At 41.2% G+C, this 24,539-nt stretch overlaps 1 protein-coding gene and 2 long non-coding RNA genes across 5 annotated transcripts in view; 1 reads left to right on the forward strand and 2 right to left on the reverse strand.

Moving 5' to 3' along the window:
• LOC128313586 (uncharacterized) overlaps positions 1 to 19,128 on the forward strand; it is a 62,106-nt gene extending 42,978 nt beyond the window's left edge. For both annotated transcript variants that reach the window (XR_008294499.1, XR_008294500.1), the window contains 4 exons: positions 7,529 to 7,591; positions 8,912 to 9,038; positions 11,082 to 11,160; positions 15,211 to 19,128. This is a non-coding gene — a long non-coding RNA (uncharacterized LOC128313586). The remainder of the gene's footprint in view (positions 1 to 7,528; positions 7,592 to 8,911; positions 9,039 to 11,081; positions 11,161 to 15,210) is intronic.
• Positions 493 to 13,959, reverse strand: LOC128313587 (uncharacterized). The gene is made up of 3 exons (XR_008294501.1): positions 12,447 to 13,959; positions 11,821 to 11,903; positions 493 to 10,311 (listed from the first exon to the last, which is right to left on the reverse strand). It is a non-coding gene; the product is annotated as an uncharacterized LOC128313587 (long non-coding RNA).
• LOC113594805 (transport and Golgi organization protein 1 homolog) overlaps positions 15,109 to 24,539 on the reverse strand; it is a 91,706-nt gene continuing 82,275 nt past the window's right edge. Inside the window, exons 8-10 of one of the 2 annotated variants that reach the window (XR_008294498.1) lie at positions 16,453 to 16,550; positions 15,726 to 15,786; positions 15,109 to 15,618 (exon numbers count right to left, since the gene is read on the reverse strand). The gene's annotated coding sequence lies outside the window, so the exon portion shown is untranslated. Of the gene's footprint in view, positions 15,619 to 15,725; positions 15,787 to 16,289; positions 16,551 to 24,539 lie in introns of those variants that run through there. The other variant, XM_053213019.1, reaches the window with a different exon arrangement.

The raw sequence follows: 24,539 nt of genomic DNA on the forward strand, positions 1-24,539 counted from the left end.
TGCTAAAAGATTGAAGTAGGACTGAAATTGCTTCGTTTTCCCCTAGCAGTCAGTCTATTTAGCTCTTTATAGTTCATAAATTAAACTGGCAGTGAGACTTGTGTTCTTGAATAGCAAAGTTGGCCCAGTTGGGCAGGGCTCAGTGTAACAGCTCCACTCTCCACTAGATGGCGCTGCTAGCCCACTGGGGTGGATTGTTGCAGTGCTCGTAGGTGCCTATGCGCATGCGTGGGAGCGGTGAAAATGGCGCCACCCAGCTACACTGTGTGTTCTCCCAGATCAGCAATCATGAACCTGTCCTGTCTTCAGCTTTCATTCACTCCCTGCCATGATCAAGACCCAGGCAGTACCTCTCTCTCGAGTTTTGTCTCAGATGCAGCTGTTTTCCCTGGCCCCTTACCTCTGAAGGACTGCGGCTCTGACCCGTTCTGCCCCTCCCAGGAGGGTCTCACCAAGCAATGGCCGAATGAGCAATGGCCGAATGAACAATAGCCAAATGGGCAATGGCTGAATGTTGGCTGCACCCAGGAATGCTTGCTGGACCCTGCTGCTGCCAGGTGCCAGTCTGTCCCAGAAAAAGTTTGCGAGACAGTGTAGCAGCAGCATTTCTGGGATTATGGAAAATCACAACACACATCTGGCACCAGGCTTCACCCTTAATGACCTTGTTCCAGCACCAGCGAATGTGGCCATTTTCTGGGGTCTGCTGGGACCAGGTGCCTTCAACAGTCTCTACCAAATGTCCTTGCAGCAGTGGAACTGCTTTTCCCCATGTGGTCTGAGAACCTCCCGGACACCACTCTGTTCTTCGGGATTTGCCCTTCCCACCAGAGCACCACCAGGTATCAAGCTGCGGAGTTGCAGCCTTTGCGCTCCCCTTGTTTACAGTCTTAATGGAATTTAAACCCTCTCCTTTCTCCCATTTTAGTTTAGTTCCTGCGGCTGTTTCCAATTTTCTACTTTCTCTCCAGCTGCTTTTGGGGAGGGGTGCTTTTCCCATATTCTCCCCCCCTCCCCAGTCTCTGTCCTCTCTCCACCCGCAAAAGTGGTTCCCTACCTTTCACAGCTTCTCCCTCCCCAAATTCACCTCTCTGCATCATGTACCTGCTGAATTCTATGGTTCAGGTTGTACAGTTTGTTGTGTTAATCCTCAAATCAGTTTTCTAGGTGTGTAGGATGGTTTAGTGTTGGTCTGGCTGTATTTCATGGATGCGAGATACACAAAAATCTTCCATGCTGTTCCGCCATCTTGGCTCCTCCCTGGTGTAAGCAGGTTAGGTAGCCAGTGTGGGTAGCGCATTGTTTCCAGCAGGTGGCTCTGTGTTTATGCTGGGGGGCAGAGGAGGGAAATGGTGCCATCAAGCTCTCATCCCTAGAGAGGCATCTTTATAAACCCTGTCTCTCAGGAATGTGCTCCAAGAAGAGTGTGTAATCTCCCCATTGTGTGCTCCAGGTGTTGTAGAGATCACTGTTTCCATGCCATCTACCTGCAAGTTGTTTGCTGCCTTCTCTCCAGGAGTAGGGCAGTGCCCTCAGGACTGTATCTCAGCCAAGCCTGCTAACCTCTAAAACTCCACATTCTTGGGATGCCTGAGTGGCTCAGTTAAGTGTCTGACTCTTGATACCGAACTTGTAGGTATGGGATTCTTCTCTCCCTCTCTCCCTTCCCCTCCCTTGCATGTGCTCTCTTTCTCTGTGTCTCTCTCAAAATAAATAAACTTTTTAAAAATTAAAATTTTTAAAAATTTAGTGACAAGGAATACATTATTAGGCATATTTGCCTCCCTAAGGAGAATGGAAGGGGTCTATCAGTAAGATTTCTAGCCCTGACTAGGAAATTCTGTTAACTGGTTAAAGGTTACATTCCTGGAGGAATGAAACTAGGTTTGGTGACATGGGGCCTTAATGTAAGTGTCTCCATCATGGGCCTGTGATTTTTCTTAACATTCCAAACCCAAATTTTTACACATCCATTTTTTTTTGTTAAAAATAAAGCCCTAAATAATATTTTAGCCATCTATTGCCAGCCTGATTGTCATATTCTATGAAACTATGACATTCTACTAATCATAGGTGGAGATCAACTCTTTGGCTCTAAGATCTTTGTCGGTCTAAGTTACTTTGATCTAAGTTACTAACATACTTGTGAGTCTAAGTTACCGCTGGCCTTTTGACCCCCAGCCAGGCTGCTGAGCCATCACCTAGGCACAGAAGCACCCTTTCCAAGTCACCTCTTCCTAAAGTGTTGTCTTTCCCTCTTGTACTTCTGGGTCTTAGCCTTACAGTGTTATGTACCTATGTTATTATCTTAAAATATGTAAAATAGATGTTTCTATGAATTGTATAACATTGTGCATTCAGTTTTCTATAACATGAGTGCTATTATTTAAACAATAGTGAGGACAATAAGAATAGGTAAATGTTAATCACTAGTAACTAATACCAAGACTATTATAATATCATGTGTTGAAAAAATAAAACCATGATTACTAATATTACTAATAATCTTTTCATTCATTATGGGTTTCTAGTTACCAAAAAAATTGGTAAGATAGTACTGAGTCTCCACATACATCAGACTGTTTTGTGACTATCGATGTCATATCAGTTGGTACATTACCACAATCAATATCCAGAGGAGGTATTAACTAACGTTTATATTTTTACTCATATTTCTTAGGTTTCAACCTCTTCTGTTCCAGACTCATCTCAGATAGCACATTACATTCAGTCATCCTGTCTCCTCAGGCTCCACTTGGCCATGATGATTTTTCGGTTTTCCATATTTTTCATCATCTGCAAAGCTTTGAGTGTACTTTTGTAGAATGCATTTTGTAGAATGATTCTTGGTTGGATTATGTCTAATGTTTGTTTCAAATTATTAGACCAGCATTAATGTGTTTTGGAGAGAAGATCCAGAGGCATAATGCCATCCATAATTATCACTTCACATAAAGGATGTTTATTCTGAAGATTGGGGTCTTTTGTGGTTCCATACAAATGTTAGGATTGTACTAGTTCTGTGAAAAATACTGTTGATATTGTGATGGAGATTGCATTAATTGTGTCAATCTCTTTGGGAAATATAGACATTTTCACAATATTTGTATTTCCAATCCATGAACATGGAATGTCCTTCCATTTCTTTGTGTCATCTTGAATTTCTTTCATCAGTGTTGTATAGTTTTCAGAGTATAGGTCTCTCACCTCTTTGGTTAGATTTATTCATAGGTACCTTATTATTTGGTGTGCAATTGAATATGGGACTGTTTTCTTAATTTCTCTTTCTACTGCTGCATTATTGTGTAGAAATTAAACAGATTTCTGTACAATGATTTTGTATCCTGTGACATTGCTGAATTCATTTATCAGTTCTAGCAGTTATTGGGTGACTCTAAGGTTTTCTGTATATAGTGTCATGTAATCTGCAAAGTGTGAAAGTTTTTCTTCTTCCTGATTTTGATTCCATGTATGTATGTGTGTGTGTGTGTGTGTGTGTATGTATGTATGTATGTATGTATGTATGTAAGTCTTATTGCTGTGGCTTGGACTTCCAGTACTATGTGTAATAAAAGTGGTGAGAATAGATAACCTTGTCTTGTTCCTCACCTTAGAGGGAAAGCTCTCAGATTTTCCCCATTAAGGATGATGTTAACTGTGTGGTTTTCATAGATAACCTTTGTTATGTTGATGTATGTTCCCTCTAAACCTACTTTTTTTTTGGTTTTAATAATGAATGGATATTGTACTTTGCCAAATGCTTCTTTCTGCATGTATTGAAATGATCATATGGCTCTTTTTTTAAATGATTATTCATTTTTGAGAGACAAAAATGAATAACATGAGTGGGAGAGGCGGGGGGGAGAGAGAAGGAGACACAGAATTTGAAGCAGGCTCCAGGCTCTGAGCTTTCAGCAGAGAGCCCAACACAGGGCTTGAACTCACGAACCATATGGTCATGACTTGAGCCAATGTCAGACGCTTCAAGGAATGAGCCACCAGGAAACACAATCATATGGTTCTTATCCTTTCTCCTGGTGATATAATATATCACATTAATTGATTAGCAAATATTGGACCATGCTTGAAGCTTGGGAATAAATCCCACTAATTGTGGCGAATGATTTTTTTAAGGTATTTTTGAATTTGGTAGATAGTATTTTATTGATAATTTTGCATCCATGTTTGTCAGGGATATTGGCCTGGAGTTCTCTTTTTTAGTGGTTCTTTATCTGGTTTTGGTATCAGGGCAATGCTGGCCTCATAGAATAAATTTGGAAGTTTTCCATCCTTTTTTATATTTTGGAATAGCCTAAGAAGATTAGGTATTAACTCTTTATTAGCTGAGTGGTGGAATTCACCTGTGAAGTCATCTGGTCCTAGACTTTTGATTGTTGGGAAGTTTTTTTTTTTTTTTATTACTGACTCAATTTCTTTGCTGGTTATTGTTCTGTTCATGTTTTCTATTTCTTTCTGTTTCAGTTTATGTAATTTACATGTTTCTAGGAATTTATCTGTTTCTCCTAAATTGTCCAAATTGTTGACATACAATTTTTCATAATATTATATTATGATTGTTTGTATTTCTGTGGTGTTGGTTGTGATTTCTCCTCTCTCACTTGTGATTTTATTTGAGTCCTTTCTCTTTTCTTATGGAGAAGTCTAGCTAGAGGTTTATCAATGTTTTTTTTTTTCTTCACAGTGAACCAGCTCCTGCTCTCATTGATCTTTTCTGTTGTTTGTTTAGTTTCTATGTCATTTATTTCAGCCCTAATCTTATTTCCTTCCTTCTGCCATTTTAGGTTTTGTTTGTTGTTCTTTCCCTAGCTCCTTTAGGTGCAAGGTTCAGTTCTTTAGTTGAGATTTTTCTCCCTTCTTGGTGTAGGCCCTGTATTGTTCTGAAATAGCCTCTTAGAACCACTTTCCTACATTCCAAATGTTTTTGGACCATTGTTTTTTCATTTTCATTTTCATTTGTTTCCATGCATTTTTAAAATTTCTTCTTTGATTTTCTGGTTGACCCATTCATTTTTTAGTAGTATGTTATTTAACCTCCATGTATTTGTGGTCTTCCCAGAATTTTTCTTGTGGTTGATTTCTAGTTTCATAGCATTGTGGTCTGAAAATATTCATGGTGTCATTTCAGTCTGCTTGAATTTGTTAAGGTTTGTTTTGGAGCCTAATATGTGATCTATTCTATCTATTCCATGTGCACTTGAAAAGAATGTATATTCTCCTGTGTTACACTGGAATGTCCTAAACATATCTGTGAAATATATCTATTCCCCTATGTCATTCAAAGACATCGTTTCCTTGTTGATTTTATGTTTAGATGATGTGTCCACTGTGTAAGTGGGGTGTGAAAGTCTTATTTTCCAATTAGTTCCTTTACGTTGTTCACTTTTATGTATTTAGGTGTTCCTATGTTGGGTTCATATATATTTACCATTGTTATATCTTCTTATTGGATTGTACCCTTTAGTGTTATGTGGTTTTGTCCTTTGTCTCATTACGTTCTTTGTTTTAAAGTCTATTTTCTCTGATAAAAGAATTGCTACCCCAGCTTTCTTTTTACATTCATTTGCATGATGTTTCTCCATCCTCTCACTTTCATTCTGTAGGTGTCTTCAGGTCTAAAATGGGTCACTTGTAGGTAGCATATAAATCTGTTTTGTTTTTTCATCCATTTTTACACCCTATGTCTTTTGATTGGAGCATTCATTCCATTTACATTCAAAGTAATTATTGATATGTATGTATGTATTGCCATTTTATTTGTTTTGTTGTGGTTTCTCATGTTTTTCTCGATCCTTTGTCTTTCTCTCTTTCATGTTTTGCTGATTTTCTTTAGTGATATATTTTTATTTCTTTCTCCTTATTCTTTGCATATTTATGAGTGGTTTTTGATATATGGTTACTATTAAGTTTTCACATAATTTCTTTGTGTTTAGTAGTTTGTCTTAAGTTGATGGTCATTTACCTTTGAACCCATTATTTTCTCCTCCCTATGTTTTGGTACGTTATATTTTATATCCATCTTTGTGAGTTCCTTGACTGATTTTTTACAGAAATATTTGTTTTTACTGGATTTGTGTTTTCTACCTCTCTATTGTCACTTTTGGTCTCTCCACTCAAAGAATCCCTCTTAATATTTCTTGCTGGACTGATTTAGTAGTACAAACTCCTTTAGTTTTTGCTTAGGAAACTCTTGGTCTCCTATTCTGAATGATAGCCTTACAGGATAGAGTATTCTTTGCTGCTGATTTTTCTATCTAGCACTTTGAATATGTCATGCCACTCACTTCTGGCTTGCCAAGATTCTGTTGACAAATCTGTAGATGTCCTTTGGTGGCTAGTGTCTATGCACCAGGGCAGCCAGGGGCTCATGGCTATTCACAGAGTGCGCTGGTGGCTGGGGACACATGGCTGGTTGAGACATATGAGGGCAGCAGGGGGTGCACAGCTCGGTGCAGTGCAGATGTGCACAGCGTGCGGTGGCAGCTTTGCATGCAGCAGACCAGACAGGGTGCCCATGTGGATATAACAAAGTTTGTCCTGAGCCCAGGGCTGAGGCCAGCAGCCTCGGAGTGAGTGAGTCCCCCAGAGAACTCTTGGGATTGGCACACTGCTAATGGGATCAGTAGCAAGTGTCTGTGCAGCCCAACCCATGGTAGGTGCTTCTGTGTTTATTGGTTGGGGGTGGGGGAAGAATGATGCCTGTGAGCATCCCTCTTTTCTGGAGAAGACCCCCAACCACTCAGATATCAGCATGAACATATCTGTCTCCTGTTGCCTCTGGCATTGTGTAAACTACCATGTTTACATTCCCTCTCTACACAGGCAAGGACCTGGCTATCACTCATCCTCCTGGATCACCCAGTGCTGAGTCAGCTGACCACAAAGCTCCAGGATCCAAGCTCAAGGAATTCAGCCCCTCTGATAGGGGATTAGTCTTCCTTGTGTGAGCTCCCTGGTGTGAGGACTCAGTTTCTCTGCCCTCTCTGCAGGCATTTGCCCTCCACCTTTCTGACCTTCTTAACCTCTCAGATGCAGCTTCTCACTATTTATTGTGGAGTTTGTTCTGCCAGTGTTTGGATCGCTCTCTGGTTTATGAACTTGGATGTGGATGTTAGGTAGTTGAAAACATGGGACGGTGAGCTCAGGGTCCTCCTACTCTGCTACTATTAATTTTTTAAATGTCTTATTTTTTTTTTTTTGGATTTTTGAGACATGGTCAGAGAGACTCATATCACCCATGGACTTCAGGATTAGCAAGGAATTTTCCCACAGTTTTTTCTAGTATTTTATGTTTTGAAACTATCTTTAATGAGGCTTAATTTACATATAACAAATAGCTTCAAATTAAAGGGTATAATTTGACGAGACTTGATCTCATGGGTATAGCACCATGAAATCTCTCTAATCCTTAAATCACTACTGATTTAGTAGTACAAACTCCTTTGGATTCCTTCGCGTCCAACGTTAATGTTTATTTTGAGGAAACGACTACATTTTTTTATGTTTTCAGGTATTGCCCAGGTGTCTGAATGCCTGCTTTGGGATACCTCCTTTTCTGATAGTCTATATTCCTGTAAGTACTGCATTCGGTCTACTGTTGGGCTTTATCTTGTATTGTATCTCTGTGTCTCTTCACGTAATTTTGTTGCACTACTTTAATGATGAGGGCTTCATAATTGGATTTTCACTAAATGGTACGAGCTGCAGTTCCAATGATGACAGAAAGCACGGGCTTCCTGTGTTAGGTATTCAAGAGCAAGGCAGATATCCTGGGCACTTGAGCTGAGAATGTCACTCTGTCTTTTTGCCAGTCCTCTTCCCCACCCTTGGAGACAAGAATCCCCTTTTGTTCACACAGAAATGTAGCTGAAGTCGGTATAAAAGTTCCCTTCTCTTCTCTTCTTTGTCTCTCAAACTCCCTGTCCCTACCTTCTGCCTTTCCCTTTCCATGACTCAATCCCCCAGGTCCACTGCTCCATTCCAGCCATGATCAGGGTGTCCTCCAGCTGCTGGCCTCTGCCCTGGCCATCCCTCAGTGAGGAATCTGCAGGAGGATTATGGAGTTCACGGGACTGATCAAGAAATCTCTGCTCTTCAGAGCCCTCCTACACATGGTGCTGTATGGGGAGAGCTGGCACCCTGGGCGAGGGTCCGACTCCATGTGTGGCCTCCTCACTCCTCTCCCACAGTCACTGCTGGTCCCTTATCCTTACCCACTATTAGAAATCAGCCATATGCTAGGGAAAGATACCTGTCTATTTGACCATGAGGCACCAGGGAGTCAGTACATATTTCCACAATAAATGAGCATAAGCACCTCCATAAATCTAGATGTAGGAGGTTCCCACCACCCCAGAAAACTCTCTCGGGCTCCCCACACAAAGGGTGATCTTGCTACTATCCACCATCACTGCCATTTTTGCCAGTTTGTTACCTGTGTGTACAAGAACCCCACTGTGTGCACTGATGGGGAGTGAGAGTAGGTCCACCTAGAAGCGGATGCTGACAGAGACAGAACGATGAAAGGTGTATTAGGGGACACTAGGAAGGACAAAGTGGAGGGGGCAGGATGGGCAGGGAAAGCATTCAGGCAGATCTGACACCTTTTTTAAATATATAATCACCATAGTCTGTCACCTTGCACAGTCCTCTTCAAATTTCAAAATAGTTGTCCCCTAAGGCAGTGAGATTTAAGAGATTTTGGTGTATTTCCCTATAGTCTTATGTTTTCCTACATGCATTCTGTCTTCTGTAGTTCATCTGTGGCCTCAGATGAACATTTGAGTGTGAGGCTGCATCTGTGAGTCTATATGTAATGGAAAATGATTGTCTTCAGATCTCAGATGTAGATCTCTGAATATACACATTCTCAGAATTTTCTTTTCTTTGGCAGGTCCTGGATTTTAATAGAAGTCCCTGGGCTGAGGTGTTAACAGTCTTCATTTAATGAATTTCCATGAACATCTTTTTTTTGATGATCGTTGTGTGGAGATATCATCTTAATTGAAACTGTGAGAAGGGTGAGTGGACACTTCCCAGACATTTTGCAGATGCTTTATGTATTTAATGTCTTCTTCTCATCATGTTGTTCAAAACAAATATTTTTTCACAGAGGACACAGCTGAGGTTCTGTGTAGGTCCCACCGAGAACTGGTATTAGGGCTGAGCCAGCAAGAACACAGGCAAAGCCTCAGAATATTGTGAGAGATATTTGAGGAGATGGAAAGCTGTAGTCCGGGTGATGACAGGGGTCCAGCAGGGGCGGCTTCTGGCCAACCCTCAACTGTAGGTTGACCCAGGGTGAAGGCCAGTGCAGGCACTCAGCTGATCTGGATCCTGTCTCCACTTTCAGTGTCTCTGAGGGATATGAACTTGGGCAGACAAGCATTTCCATAAGACCAAGTTAAATTTCCCATATCTCCAGGGAAATTTTCCCACAAAGTCCAGAACGTTCAGAAAACCCAGGGAGACAGCAATCTTTTTAGATAATTACCAAGGTTCACCCTGGCAACACTGACATTTCAGAGATGAAGACTGCATTGTGCACTGAGAATGATCCCACATAGCGGGTCTGTGTGGACCCCATGCTCCCTGCTCAGGCTGTGCCCAGGAATGACCTCCAACTGCATCTCACTGACCCCAGCACCCTCCCCTGTGCACCTCCTCAAACTCTGCTTTCTATTCACAATTTCCCTTGTATTCCTGTGTGATTCAAGTTTCCCCCATTTCTGCACTGGATCCTTCACGGATGCTTCCATTATGCTGATCACAAGGTCTGTGTCCCTTAATGCATGTATCACTCTTTCACAAAGGACGCATAAGCACTAAAAGTTAGTGGTGCACCCCATTCTTTACAGAACCCAAAACATTGTGTCTCCAAAATGCACACTAGTACTGCTGATATGTCTACCTTTGTGTAAATATCTTTTTTCTTTTTGACAAGAGAAACCTATAGCTCACCGCATTACAGGGAAATGACATAGCCCATTATATGTATGTCCTGAGAAACTTGAGATATGTTACAATGTCCTCAGCCACGTTCACAGTTGGATTGCCAAGACTCAGAACCATCATTACCTCATTCCCACCAAGTCTTTCATGAAGAAGATGCATGTGCTTTACCAGTCACTCATCCAGGTCAGGTCATCTTACCAAATGGAGTAGGTGGAGGAGCTGATGGAGGAGGGGGAGGTGGCCCATATAGCCTGTGACTGGTGATGAAGAGCAGTCCATGGAGTAGGGCCTGCAAGGCGATCCAGGGACAGGACCAGGCCCTCTTGCATACATAATGGCCTGCAGAACAGAAGTGAATGCTGTGTTCATAGGACAGAAAAAAGCGCCAAAAGCAGAAACCCAAAGCAGCGTTCATCTTCTGCAAGCTTCCCCACTACCAGGTTCCAAGAGGGCAGCATCAGTGCCAAAATCTCTAACCACACTTTGGGTTCTGCTTACAGCCTTGGGGTAAGGAATGGATGTTATTGGGATAAACTAGTGTCCCCACATGTCTGGAAATGTAGAAATACCAAGGTTCTTTTCCTAGAAGATTGATGGACTTAATACCAAATTAACAAAGTAGCATATTCCAGTTAGGAAGGCATCTAAGTCCAGGACCACCCTCCACCCCTCATCCCCCTCCACCACAGGAGCTGCTTATTTGTATGTTAAGAACAGACAAAGTGAGAAGGAATGATAATCCCAGTCTCCACACATGGAATCATAGCCCTTGTGGCTCAAAGCTCTGCCTCTAAGCCCCTGCCTGTTCCCTGTCTGCTTCTCTCCTGACAATGGGGTCTTCTCTCTGGATGTGCTGTCTATGGGCACAGAGACACACGGGGTGATGGGAGTCCTGAGGTCCTGCAGAGGACCTGGAAAAGCATGTTCTTAGAGAAACAGGTAACCTATACATGTTAGTTTGGTTCAGCTAATTTTTTTTTTTAATTCAGAGGTACTTCTCAGCTTAAGTACAGTACAATTTGCAGGGTAATTGTCTCCTCTGGAAAAATGAGGTGAAATTCTAAATAACAAAATGCACTTTATTTCTGGTGTAAATTTCTGTGTTTTAGCTGTACCTGTGACAAAGGACACAAAAGAACCTGCTTATGTGAACACAAATGAAGGACACAGTGGGGACTTGCCATATAGGTAATTTTGGACTTTTTCTCTTCACAAGTTTCAGTGCATGTTTTCTACAACAAATATGTCACCTCCTATTTAGGTCAGAGTATTTATACCCAGGACACACCTGAAGGGATTCTGGACAGCATGTTTACCAAAAAACTATTGAATATTGATGGGTATGAAATTTACTTTGTTTAAGACCACTCTAAATGACACATACAAAAATGTAAGTTGGAGTGAAGGCAGTTCACCATTTCAGATTGTAAAGATATTCACAGACTTTTCTGAATACATTAAAACCCTTGATAGAAACAGGAAAGGAAGAAACAGTAAGAGCAATGATTCCACACTGAGGAGGTCCAGAAAAAATGATACAAGCTAGAAGACTTCCAAGTGGAGTGTGGTATCATCCTCCCTGATTTATTCCAGGAACACATTGGAAAAGCCCTAAGGTCCTCACCCCTAAGCACGGTTAGCTTCTAAAGGTACCACAAAGCAATTCCAGGTGGAAAACAGGGAAGCCTGTAGACTTCTGGGTAAAGGCTGTGCATTTGGAAAATTAAAAAAAACCAAGCAGACATATCATACGACACACAAACTAGAGACAATGGCAGGAGAGCATGCTATACAAAAAGATGTGGGTGTCCCAAAAGACTTAAAACTGAAAATGGCCATAGCATTTACCTTGTGCGTCTTGGCAGTTTTGGTAGAGTCAGTGTTGTTGTCACTCTCGGGAGTGACACCTGCTTTTGGATCTGCTAAAGGCCCTAGAAGGGATGGAGGTTTATTCTGATTTGAGTAGACTGGAGGTTTAAAAACAAACAAAATCCCCTCATTCCTTAGACAACTTAAACTCTTTGGCCCAGTCGGATTGCAAATCACATGCAGAGAGTATCCTACATGCCTCAGGTGATCCCCAAGAAGAACTTATCCCTTATAACTTAATGAAGACTCCTAAAAGCCCTGATTCAGATGTATTCATCACTCATCGAACAACTATGGATGTCTGGGGAGTGCAACTAGATGGATACGTTTGGCTGAGCCTCATGCCTCTGCTGAACTGCTATGTCTGCTTTTCTGCATACAGCCCCATTCCTTCTCCACAAGAGACACCTGTACCAATACATGGTGGGGGAAATGACAATGATATGTCAATCATGAGACACTTGAGGAATGTGGTAATGGCAGCAGACACATTTCCCTTGCATTGCAATGATCTGTGGTACCAACTCTGCACCTTGACCAAAGACCCAACAAAAATAAGATGAGTGTACTTCACAAGTCAACTCATACTGTTCCGATCATCTTACCAAGTGTTGCAGGTGGAGGGGTTCAGGGGATCGACAGGGCCACTAAGCTTCAGGAGGTGGATGTGCCTAATAGTCCATGGGGCTACCTCTAGGGTAGGGCATGCAGAATCTTCCAGTTAATGGAGGAGGTCTCCATGGATCCATGCTGCCCTGCAGAACAGAAGTAACAGCTATGTGCATATGCCAGACAAGAAAACCAGTACCTAAAGCAGCTGAAACCCAGAGAAGAAGGTGTCAGCACCTGCCACCTTCTCTGCCACCAGGATCCAGGAGAGTAGCAATAGTACCTGAAAACTTTATCCCTACCACTGGGTACCACCTACAGCTTGGGGTAGTAGATGCAAGAAGTTAAACTACTGTTATCACACATGACTGTCCTGTATGCAAAAGTAAAATGGCAAGGGTCCCATCCTAGAGGATTAACAGAAGTAATTACAGACTAATGGAGTAGCATTCTCCAGACAGGCAGCCATTATGTCCAGATTCACCCTGCATCCCTCTACGGTAATTCCAGTGCTCTTTTTGGTATATTAAGAACACAAAAAAATGAGTGTAAATAAATGGCTCATATTCTGCTCATGGAATCACAGCCACTCCTGGGGAAAAGTTCGGCAGCCAGCCCTTCAATTTGCCCCCTCTGCTCCTCTCCCTGAGAAAGGGGTCTTCCCTCTTGAAGTGTTGTCAAAGGCCTCTGAGGAGTGGAGGATGCCTGGAATCTTGCAGGGGAATGAGAGTCTTCTGTGAGGAGCAAGTTACTTGTGAATGACTACAAAGCTCAGATTTGTTCATCTTAATTCATAGGGAATTCTGATTTTAAGCATTACTATAGGGCACAGAGTAATTATGTCCAACAGAAAAAAGAGGTAGAAATTCACATAACAGATTTATTGCAAATGTGTTTGGATTTCTAGTATTAAACTCCTGGGATGTGTCATGAAACTGTATCAGCTCTAACAGTGACTGGGGACACAACCAGAAAGTGCTCATATGAACACAATCAAAGGACACAACGTTCAGACTATTTTTACCTAAGGTATAGCTGGAAGGATTCCAGACAACTCATTTACCAACAAAGACAGGAAGTTGATGAGTGATGACATTGACTTTGTCTAAGACCACTCTAAATTGCACAGGGCACAAAACATAAAGTTGTAGTAGTAACAATGTTGTTTTGCACTTTTGAATTTTAAACAATATGGCAGACTTTCTAACAGGTTAATCTAGCCAGAATCCAGAAAAAAAGACACAGCAGCCACACTGTTCCCACAGAGTTGAGGTCTGGAAGGGGTCACCCAGGCCAGGAGACTTCTGTTTGGAGTGTGGGGTCATCCTCCTCTGGTAATTTCCAGAAACACACGCCTTAAGGTACTCAGCCTCTAAGCACTTTGGGCTTCTAAACTTACCATAAAAAAGATGAAAGTAGAGAAGCTGTAGGCTCCTGGGATAAGAGTGTGCATTTGGAAAACAAATAACAAGCAGACATATCACACAAGGCCAGGAGAGAGTGCTGTACAGAAAGATGAGGGTTTCCCAAAAGAGTTACACCGGAGAATGGCCCTGGCACTTACCTTGTCCTTGTCTTCATTCTTGGTACAGTCAGAACTGCTGTAACTCACAGAGGTTGCAACAGTTTCTGAATCTGCTAAAGGCCCTAGAAGGGATAGATAAATTTATTCTGATTTTAGTGGACTGTGTGGAATTAAAACAAGTCCTCATCTCATTCCTCACATATCTTAAACTTTTCCCTACACTCAGGTCCCTGACCAGAGGCAGACGGTATCCCATGTGCCTCTGGTGACCCCCAAGGATAAGGGGGAGAACCATCCCCTCACCTTAATGCAGACCCCATGGTGCCCTGGTTCATGTTTTTCATAATTAATCAAATAACTGTAGACAGGTCAGGCTCAACTAGTAATTTAGAATTCATCAGTAAAACAGAAATTTCTCAGTTTACATCATGGGAAATCACTATTTCATTACAGATTAAGAATAAATATGAGGATGCCTGAGTGGCTCATTCGGTTAAGCATCTGACTCTTGATTTCCACTCAGCTCATGATCTCACAGCTTTTGAGTTTGGGCCCAGGATTGGGCTCCTCACTGACAGAGTGGAGCCTGCTTGGGATTCTCTCTCTCTGCCTCTCTATCCCTCCCAAACACACACACTCTCTGTCTCAAAATAAATAAATTTAATAAAAATGAGAATCCTGATTTGGTGTATATCATCAATGAATCCTGAAGATGGGTAAGTTTCTTTAGGTTCCATGTGGATTGTTCAATCTTTCCACTTATGTATAAGGTGCCTTCCACATGTGAACAGTTATTATATAACTATTTCTGAATAGAAATGTATTTAGACTAATATACTAATCAGAAAATGAAAACTATGGGAATTTAGCAGTGATGCTGCAGACTTGCACTGATAACATCAGAGTACTAAGCTATATGGAACTTGAATTTAGGAATGTAGGGCTATGGTTCACAAGAAAATAAAAGAAAAATAAAGAATGTTAAAAATACCAAATAAATTACCTTCTCCTCAAACTAAAATAAGGTCTTCACATTGAGTCAAGGTGGGAAAGGGGGATTAGGCCCATCACTTTATACAGGGAAATGCTGGAGGAGGTGGGAGGGTCACAGGGGAGGGACATGAGTTCCACCAATCACAGGGACAGGTGCCCCGCTGTCTGAGGCACAGAGGAGAACACCCTTCTGTCACCCCTTCAGACCACCTTCTGTACTTAGTGCTTGTGATTCTTTTCAGGCCACATGATGATCACCTACAGGAACAGGCTGCACAGCAGTCTTCCAGGCATTGGTTTCTGCCTTGGGCATCCCACAGGCAGCCTCTTTCCTTCCATCACATCCAGTCTTGGATAAAGAAAAAGAATGGACTTCTATAAGAGTTGCAACACCACGTACTCTACTAGATAACAGCACAGGCATCATCCCTGGAAACATCCATAAAAACACAAGTCAAACTACCTTACCTGTATTTCAAGTATGTGACCTCCCTGCTCTGCTCTGTCATCTCCCTCTCCCAGACTTGAATCTTGATATGGGGGAGAAAAACATACCCACCTTCAGTTGTGCCAGACTGTGCACCAAAGAGAGAGAGGAGGAAAAAAGGAAACACCCAGCTGTCCTGAGCATTCTTCTCATAAACTGCGATCTGAAAAAGCCAACAATGAAAAGCCCATGTTTAGGGATTCCAAGGGCCACTACACTCACCCGCATGAGGTGCTAAGGGTTCAATACGTCAGGCAGAACTCAGGTTACCTGATGTCTGAAGGTGAGCTCTGCCTGTTGCAGCTGTTCTCTTGTTTGTTCAATTTGTTGCCTGTGAGTTACAATTGCTTTCATCAAATAAGGCCCAATATTGGTTAGGATTATACATATCTGCCCATGTTTCCATCAGCCTCATATCTGTCCCCTGATATAATTTATTCTTACACATGAAACACTCTACATGGTTATAAATGTACAGTAGGATCAAAGCTATTGCTCCATCCTTTCCTTATTATTCCATGCCCATAGGGTTCAGAGTTCATAGAATTCCTTCCCATTTTCAATCTTTTCCTAATTCATCACATGACAAGTGTCTTTCATCATAAAGCTCTATTCTTTAACTTATATCGTCACCATGTTTCCTAGGGTTGCAAAGACCAGGGCCATTAAACGTCACCACCATGTTGATGGGTATGATACATCCTACGGCACACTGCTTTCCTATAGATTATGACACTTGACACCAACCCCCCAGGAACGTTAGCATTGATGAAATTTCTATACAGTCTGGCCATTGCTTGAGATCCACAAATGTTTAGAAACGTAATTGTTTTGTTCTTTCTAAAACTTACCTTTTTTTAGTCTGCTAATACTCTATGCCTATGTCCTCTGAATTTGTGTTTATATTACTATGTTGGGTCTAAACATTGTAAAAAGGTTAAAAACAAAAAATGAGCCGAGTTTTCATGAGCTGCTAGTAATTAGTAGCTGAACTCACTTGTACTTGTTTTCTTCTGTAGCTTTGTTCAAATTTTCCCTGCAGCTGCCAGCTGATTCTTCTTTGCTGCCAGTTCACACTGTGTCATTTTAAGCTTCCTAAGATAGGAAAAATATATACATAGTCCAGGAGCCAAGGTCCAGAAATTCTGCCTTTTTACCTCCCAGCACTCTTGAAGGCAAATATCCCTTTCCCCATCTCTCCCGTAAATGCACAGACTGACAACACAATCGGAGAAATGAAGTGAACACCCCATTTAAGTTAAAGAAAATTCAACGTCTGTCTGCTGCCATGTCTTTGCTATCAGAACTGTCTTTCTAGTTCTCTGCTTCTACCTCCTTCATCATAAAGTCATCAAATAACGTTGCACTCTGTGCCTTCCAAGAGTTGGTCTTTTGTTTGAGATGGTGAAGGCTCATTTCAGCAATGTCACAAACTATGACCAACTGTACCCATTAGGATGAAGCAAGAGATCATCACTAGTCTTACACCTCCATGTGGAGCCCTGATTCTCAGTCCAAAAGTTGTACCCTGACACAATCACTCTGAAAGAGACCTTCTAGGATATGGCTTCACCAGCATTGCAGCTCACTCCCTGACATTGCTAGGGGTTAGGAGTACAACCCCTGCCTCCACCTTCATATATCTTGGTGGAGGAAAAGGCCAATCTTAGAGCAGCAACATCTCCTGAAGTATAACCTGATATGAACTGTCATATAGTCTGGGTTTATATATAGTCTGTTTCCTGGAGAGGAAACAGATTTCAGATGGAAAACTATCAGCTTCATACAGTCAATCTACTTTAACAAGACTGATTCCATTGATAGTGAAGACAGCAAAGGGAAATGCCTAAAAAGGCTGGTTTGCCATGTTACCATCAGACTATTTTGTGTAGTTGATTTAAAGGGTTTCTACTTGGCACTTGATGTACTCAAGAATCACATACAAAACTGAAAGTCTCTTAGAAACTGACACAAAAGCCCTAGACAGAGAAAGGCACATGCATTTCCTTCTGGCCTCTGAGGCAGTCCTTCAGCAAATGCTTTCTGGAGTGGTTGTAATATAGTGGCTCTGTTGTAAGGGAGTGAAGGAAGAAAGGTGGTCAGGGCTCTGTACCCACTCCCCAAAAGAGCTTACAAATTAATAAAGACAAGATGCCAATGAGACAGAGCAGCCCTCACCCCAGGTGTGGGAAGGAATAACACACAGCCGAGTCTCCAGGGAAGAGAACGAAGAGCTCATTTCCCATCATGAATGAGGGACTCTAAAGGCCCCGATCTCTGCCTGAGAATGAATGGAAATTCTGTACAAAGGAGGAAATATGTGAATGAATGCACCAAATTTCTATCAACCTTATGAAGACACACAAGACCAAGATAGAGAAGAAGGAAGCCCATGACAAAGCCAGCCTGGCAGTTGGAGCCAATCTCCCTAGGTTTCATCAATGATTTGGGAGGCTTACAAATGAACTGCATTGAAGCTGAACAACTTTAGGGGCATAGACTTAGAATGAAACACGTGTAGTTCAGGGTCGGCCAGCAAAGATGAGCCCTAGTGAAGCTGCAGGCTTTGGTCAAGACCCAGAGGAGTTACACTTAAAAATCAGGGGACAGGAAATAACTAGGCTTTCTTAGGGATTGGGCCTGCAGTGAACAATCTCACTGGCAGAATGGATGCAGGGATCCAGTACTGCTGGCGCCCCTACCCACTTTCCAGGAAGAAATTACTGTTGTTTCTGCAGCAAGATAATTCCATTTTTTCCCTCCACACTTTTGACCCATGTCTGGTCCTGAACAAAAATGACCTAATTGATGACAAAACAATGTGATGGGATTGAAACCTATAGGACAATGTAGATGGATCCAGAGCAGATCCAGGTATCAATGTTATTAATGCTGGTACCTTCCCTCTTCTGCCCTAAATACATGACACAATGTGTGACAAACACTCAGGACAGAAAGGAAAATGCAGGTTACAGAAAGCAAGGTAGGAAGGGAAGGCACAATTCTACTGAATGCATTTGGCAAAAAGACTCTGGACCCAGTTCCAAAACAAGTATCTCTACTGGCTGCCACATTCATTCATACAACGGTACTTATGACAGTTATCACATGATCATCTTACTCTTCTGTAGCCACTTTTGTTCATAGAATTCTTCAAGGATGCCTGCTTTCTCCTTCAGCTGTTTGACTTTTGCTTCCTTGGTTGCTTTCACAGACCTCAATACATTACACTTGTCTTCCAGGGCCTTTTTATTTTCTGTAAAAAAAAAAAAGGGAGTTTTCTTTGTAAGTGTGTACATGACCTGAGTCTTGATTTTGGTGTGACAAAAAAAGGGCAAGAACCATGACAGCAGGAAGCTATTCTTTCCCTTCCCAATGCAAAGTCATTGTCATCATATGGGGATTTCTCCCCAACAGACAATATACCTTCCAGTTGACAGTTACTGGACCTAAAGGCTCTTAGCTCTACATCATCAAATTCACCATTTGCATCTTGTGGTTAAGACATATATGAGAAAAGACTTTCAAGAAACAATGATTCCACAACAATTTGAGTGTACCTAAAACAAAAGGATTGTACACTGCAATAAACAAAGACCTTGAAGCATAAATATAACTAGAAGACAAAAATGGTGGAAAATAGTTCATGTACAACAGCTTATACATGGCTCTTAGTGGTATACACACACACACACACACACATATATATATATATATATATATATATATATATATATATATTCCTCTATTCTCATTGAAAATTCACTGTTCAGCATTAAGAGAGAAAGAGACCATGGGGCACCTGGGTGCCTCAGTCAGTTGAGCATCAGACTCTTGATTTTGGATCAGGTCATGATTCCAGGATCATGGGATCAAGACCTGTGTTGGCCTCCATGCTGAGTGTGGATCCTGCTTAAGATTCTCTTTCCCTCTGCCCCTCTCCCCTACTTGCATGCCCTCTCTCACTAAAATTAAAAAAATTTAATAAAATAATTTAAAAAGAATTTTTTTAAAGGGAAAGGATTATACACTTTGGCTAACACCCTTTATCTCTCAACTATTTTTGGGGACTTTCTACTATCTTATAGGGCAGAGCTGAATGATGTGATAATTACCTAGTTGTGACAATAAAAGATACTTCCTAGTCTTTGAAATAGCAAAACTCATCATGGTGCTCCTAGTGAAATTCCAGCGCACTGTTCAGAAAGAGGTTTGGTTCCCAGAGGCCCGGTCTTTACTTTGGTAAACAGCAAGCAAATATGCTGTGCTCACCCCACCCAATGAACAAAAAGCCTCCAAAGCCAAGTTACAGTAAAACTCAGCAGCCAACTCTTATCATTTCCTGATTCTTGACATTTCTTTCTCTCTCTGAGATTGCAAGGTAGCACGTGCAGTTTGAAGGGTGTCATTTAAAATTTCATTAAAGTGGGCACCTGGGTGGCTCAGGTGGTTAAGCATCCAACTTCAGTTCATGTCGTGATCTCGTGGTTTGTGAGTTCGAGCCCTGCCTTGGGCTCTGTGCTGACAGTTCAGAGCCTGGAGCCTGTTTTGGATTCTGTGTTTCTGTCTCTCTGTGCTCCCTTTCCTGCTTGTGCTCTGTCTCTAGCTGTCTCTCAAAACATGAATAAACGCCAATTTTTCAAAATATTTCATTAAAGTGCTCAGCTATTTTGATGTTCTCCTTCAACAAAATATGTTGAATGAGTAATAATAGTTCATTAATTTTACTTGTGTTTTTAGAACACAATCCAGGCAAAGAAGAGATTATTACCTTCAACTTAAGAGCTTCATCAGAGAGAAACTTAGTTTCTCTCTTAGTTTCCTGAAGACAATTCCTTAATTCATTTTTCTATAAAACACGAAAAAAGATTCAGAATTCAAAAAAAAAAAAACATACTGCTAGATAAACCTATCTTCTAATGTGTGACTCCTTTCACAAATAAAGAGGTAGCTCTTTACATTTGTGAAGCTTGTCTTCAATTGGGACTGTTTATTGAACACATGAAATAGGTCAGTAGGAGGAACTACCAGAGTGGAAATAACCGAAATGAAATCACAAAAAAATATTTGAAAGGGCAATGCTACCTTCTGTTTCCAAATGGATATTTCCTCAGCAAGTAAAGTTCTCTATTTTCTTTCTTAAAAAATATTGATCTTCTCAGTTATTCACTGTAAACTAAACTAAAAGGAGATAAAACATTTTCTAAGGTTGTTACCAAGCCAGTGACATCGAATAATCCCAGTGTATTAGCAACACAGACACATGATCTGACAGATGGGTGTAACATTTTAGCTTTCCCAAAGCTATCCCAAAATTAAGTTTGCCATCAAAACAAATTATTAGTAAAGCTTGATTTCCCAAAGAAATCAAGTTTTAGCAAGATTTTAAACCTAAGAAAACCTTATTTCAATGAGATTCCTATTTAAAATATTGTCCAAAATGGAGAAACGCATAAAATATCTTCTCCTAATTTCTCTCGCATCTAGAATCACCCTTCTTGGAAAATTCAATCACTTTAAATACTTATGTCACCACCAGAGATGAAACAGACAAATCAAATCCTATCAACTTACATTTCTCTCCTCCAATTATTAGGTACGTAAATAGGTCCCTGAAAATAAAGGAACAAAAACAAAACCATCATTCAGTCTTGGTTTGAGCCACTTACACCCCCAGGTGCTATTTGGAATTCCACACAAGGAAATCTCAAACTGCTGACTGATTGACTACCCAAAAGCCTTGGATGACTTCCTGCTGCTCACAGATTGCCTTTCATGAACCCCAGGCTGGGGGCCCTGGAGGACAAGGCCTTTGGAATCAAACACACAGGTACAATCTCAGCTTTAAACTTAGTGGCTGGAGAATTCGTAGAAGACGAACTTTTTTCATCCCAACATGAGAATGTTACCCTCCAACCTTACAGGAATATTATTCAACACACATGAAGCACCCAATTACAGGTGGATAACACATGTAAACTCTAGAACAGACTCCTCTAATAGGGATTAATTCTCTAATCTGGCCCCAAAATGCAAACTTCTACTGGCCCATTGTGAGAGCTCTCATGCCCTGAGTTCACTCTTCTCACCGCTACCACTACTGCATTCACAGTGATGAACACCAGCCTTTGAGGGCCTGCTGAGTGTGAGGCAGCCACCTGGCTCTCAACAGCACCAAAGAAACACCACATTCTATGGAGCCCAGACAGAATACATTGCCCCCATTTGCATCACATTCACTTCTCATTCTTCCCTGGCATTAACAGCTCCCTCCACCTCAGACTCAAAACCTTGGTTTAAACTCCCTTGTGACACACACCCTGCCTGGCAATATCTGGCTTCTTCTCTAAGCTTAAGCCACTTGATAGACTCAAAGAGTGTTTTTTCATCTTCACATTTCACCAAGAGCCAGGTCATGGCAAAGTACTAACTCCAAACCTCAGCCTTGTTTCCTAACCATTTCTATGTAAAATTACACTCATTTCATTCCCTCTACTCTGGTGATGTGTTCCTCCTCCTGATCTCTTATATTAAGGGATGGTTAACTCCCTCCACATTGTCACTTAGGCTCCAAACAGGAAAGAGAAAGATTTTTTAAGAGTTAACAAGTCAATTAGACATCAGAAGTTCCCATATTTATCCCTAGTTGAGTTAAAATGCACATCAAGTGGTGCCTAGGTGGCTCAGTTGGCTGAGTGTCCCAACTTTGGCTCAGGTCATGGTCTCGCGGTTCGTAAGTTCTACCCTCACATTGGGCTCTGTGGTGACAGCTGGGATCCTGGAGCCCACTTCAGACTCTGTGTCTCCCTCTCTCTGTCCCTCCCCCGCTTGCACTCTCTCTCGCTCAAAATAAACATAAAAAAAACCCACACCAAACACTAGTACTGAGAAAATATCACGAAGAAACTAAAGCTTAAATTCTTACCTCGATTTTCTCAAGGCTCTAAGAGAGGAAAAAACAAAATTAAGTTTGCCATCAAAACAAATTATTAGTAAAAACCTATAGTTCCTGACAAATACCAAAACAGTAATCCAATGAAATTACAATAATCATTTTATTTTGCATAATGAATTCACAGGATTAAAAATTTTAAAAAGTTAGAATTTCCTGTTTAATTCATGATACTTCACAATTTCTGTTAAAGAGTACAATATAAATAGCTCATTTTTGACCCAAAAATCTGTTTACATTAAATGAACATTCAACCTATTCAATTTTGACAATTGATAATACATTTAAAAAATGCATTAAATGGTCATTTCCCTGGTCTTTTTTTTTTAACCTGGTATCCACACTGAAGTTTGGAACTAGGATTATTTTTAAATCCTGAAATAAAGAAAGAAAGAACTGGGGCGCCTGGGTGGCTCAGTTGGTTAAGCGGCTGACTTCAGCTCAGGTCATGATCTCGTGGCCGTGAGTTCAGGCCCCGCGTCGGGTTCTGTGCTGACAGCTCGGAGCCTGGAGCCTGATTTGGATTCTGTGTCTCCCTCTCTCTGACCCTCCCCCATTCATGCTCTGTCTCTGTCTCAAAAATAAATAAACCTTAAAAAAAAAAAAAAAGGGAGGGAGATGAGGGATGGGGGAGGGAGAGAGAGAAGGAATGAAGGTAGGAAGGAAGGCAGGCAGGAAGAGCAAAACCTTTGTGTTAACATATGCCTCTTTTATTCTCTAAAAAGCTCTTCTTAAATCTTACACGGAGTTGGCTGTTTGCTGAATTCACACACAGAGCACATCAGATGCCATGATTTTTTCCAGACTACCATCAGTGAAATAAAAGCCATAAAATGAGAAAAAAGAATAAAATATGCATAGAGCTAAAGCACAAACAACAGAAATGACAGCTAATATTTCTTTTAAAAAAATATTATTGTCAAATTGGCTTCCATACAACACCTAGTGCTCATCCCAATAAATGCCCTCCTCAATGACCATCACCCACTTTCCCCTCTCCCCCACCCATCAACCCTCAGTATGTTCTGTGTATTCAAGAGTCTCTTATGGTTTGCCTCCTTCCCTCTCTGTAACTTTTTCCCCTTCCCCTCCCCCATGATCTTCTGGCAAGTTTCTCAAGATCTCACATATGAGTGAAAACATATGATATCTGTCTTTCTCTGACTGACTTATTTCACTTAGCATAATACCCTCCAGTTCCATCCATGTTGCTGCAAATGGCCAGATTTCATTCTTTCTCATTGCCAAGTAGTATTAGTATTCCATTGTATATATAAACCACATCTTCTTTATCCATTAAATTGATGGACATTTAGGCTTTTTCCATAATTTGGCTGTTGTTGAAAGTGCTGCTACAAACATTAGGTACATGTGCCCCTATGTATCAGCACTCCTGTATCCCTTGGGTAAATTCCTAGCAGTGCTATTGCTGGATCATAGGGTAGTTCTATATTTAATTTTTTGAGGAAACTTCACACTGTTTTCCAGAGTGGCTGCACCAGTTTGCATTCCCACCAACAGTGCAAGAGGGTTCCAGTTTCTCCACATCCTCACTAGCATCTATAGTCTCCTGATTTGTTCATTTTAGCCACTCTGACCAGCATAAGATGATATCTCAGTGTGGTTTTGATTTGTATTTCCCTGATGATGAGTGATGTGGAGCATTTTTTCATGTGTCAGTTGGCCATCTGGATGTCTTCTTTGGCAAAGTGTCTATTCATGTCTTCTGCCCATTTCTTCACTGGGTTATTTGTCTTTTGGGTGTTAAGTTTGGTAAGTTCTTTATGGATTTTGGATTCTAACCCCTTTTCTGATATGTCATTCATAAATATCTTCTCCCATTCCATTGGTTGCCTTTTAGTTTTGTTGACTGTTCCCATTGCAGTGCAGAAGATTTTTATCTTGATGAGGTCCCAATAGTTCATTTTTGCTTTTAATTCCCTTGCCTTTGGAGATGTGTCAAGTAAGAAATTGCTGTGGCTGAGGTCAAAGAGATTTTTTCCTGCTTTTTCCTCTAGGGTTTTTATGGTTTTCTGTCTCACATTTAGGTATTTCATCCATGTGAGTTTATTTTTGTGTATGGTGTAAGAAAGTGGTCTAGTTTCATTTTTCTGCATGTTGCTATCTAGTCT

Source organism: Acinonyx jubatus, chromosome E3 (genome assembly GCF_027475565.1).
Source record: "Acinonyx jubatus isolate Ajub_Pintada_27869175 chromosome E3, VMU_Ajub_asm_v1.0, whole genome shotgun sequence".
NCBI classification, from domain to species: domain Eukaryota; kingdom Metazoa; phylum Chordata; class Mammalia; order Carnivora; family Felidae; genus Acinonyx; species Acinonyx jubatus.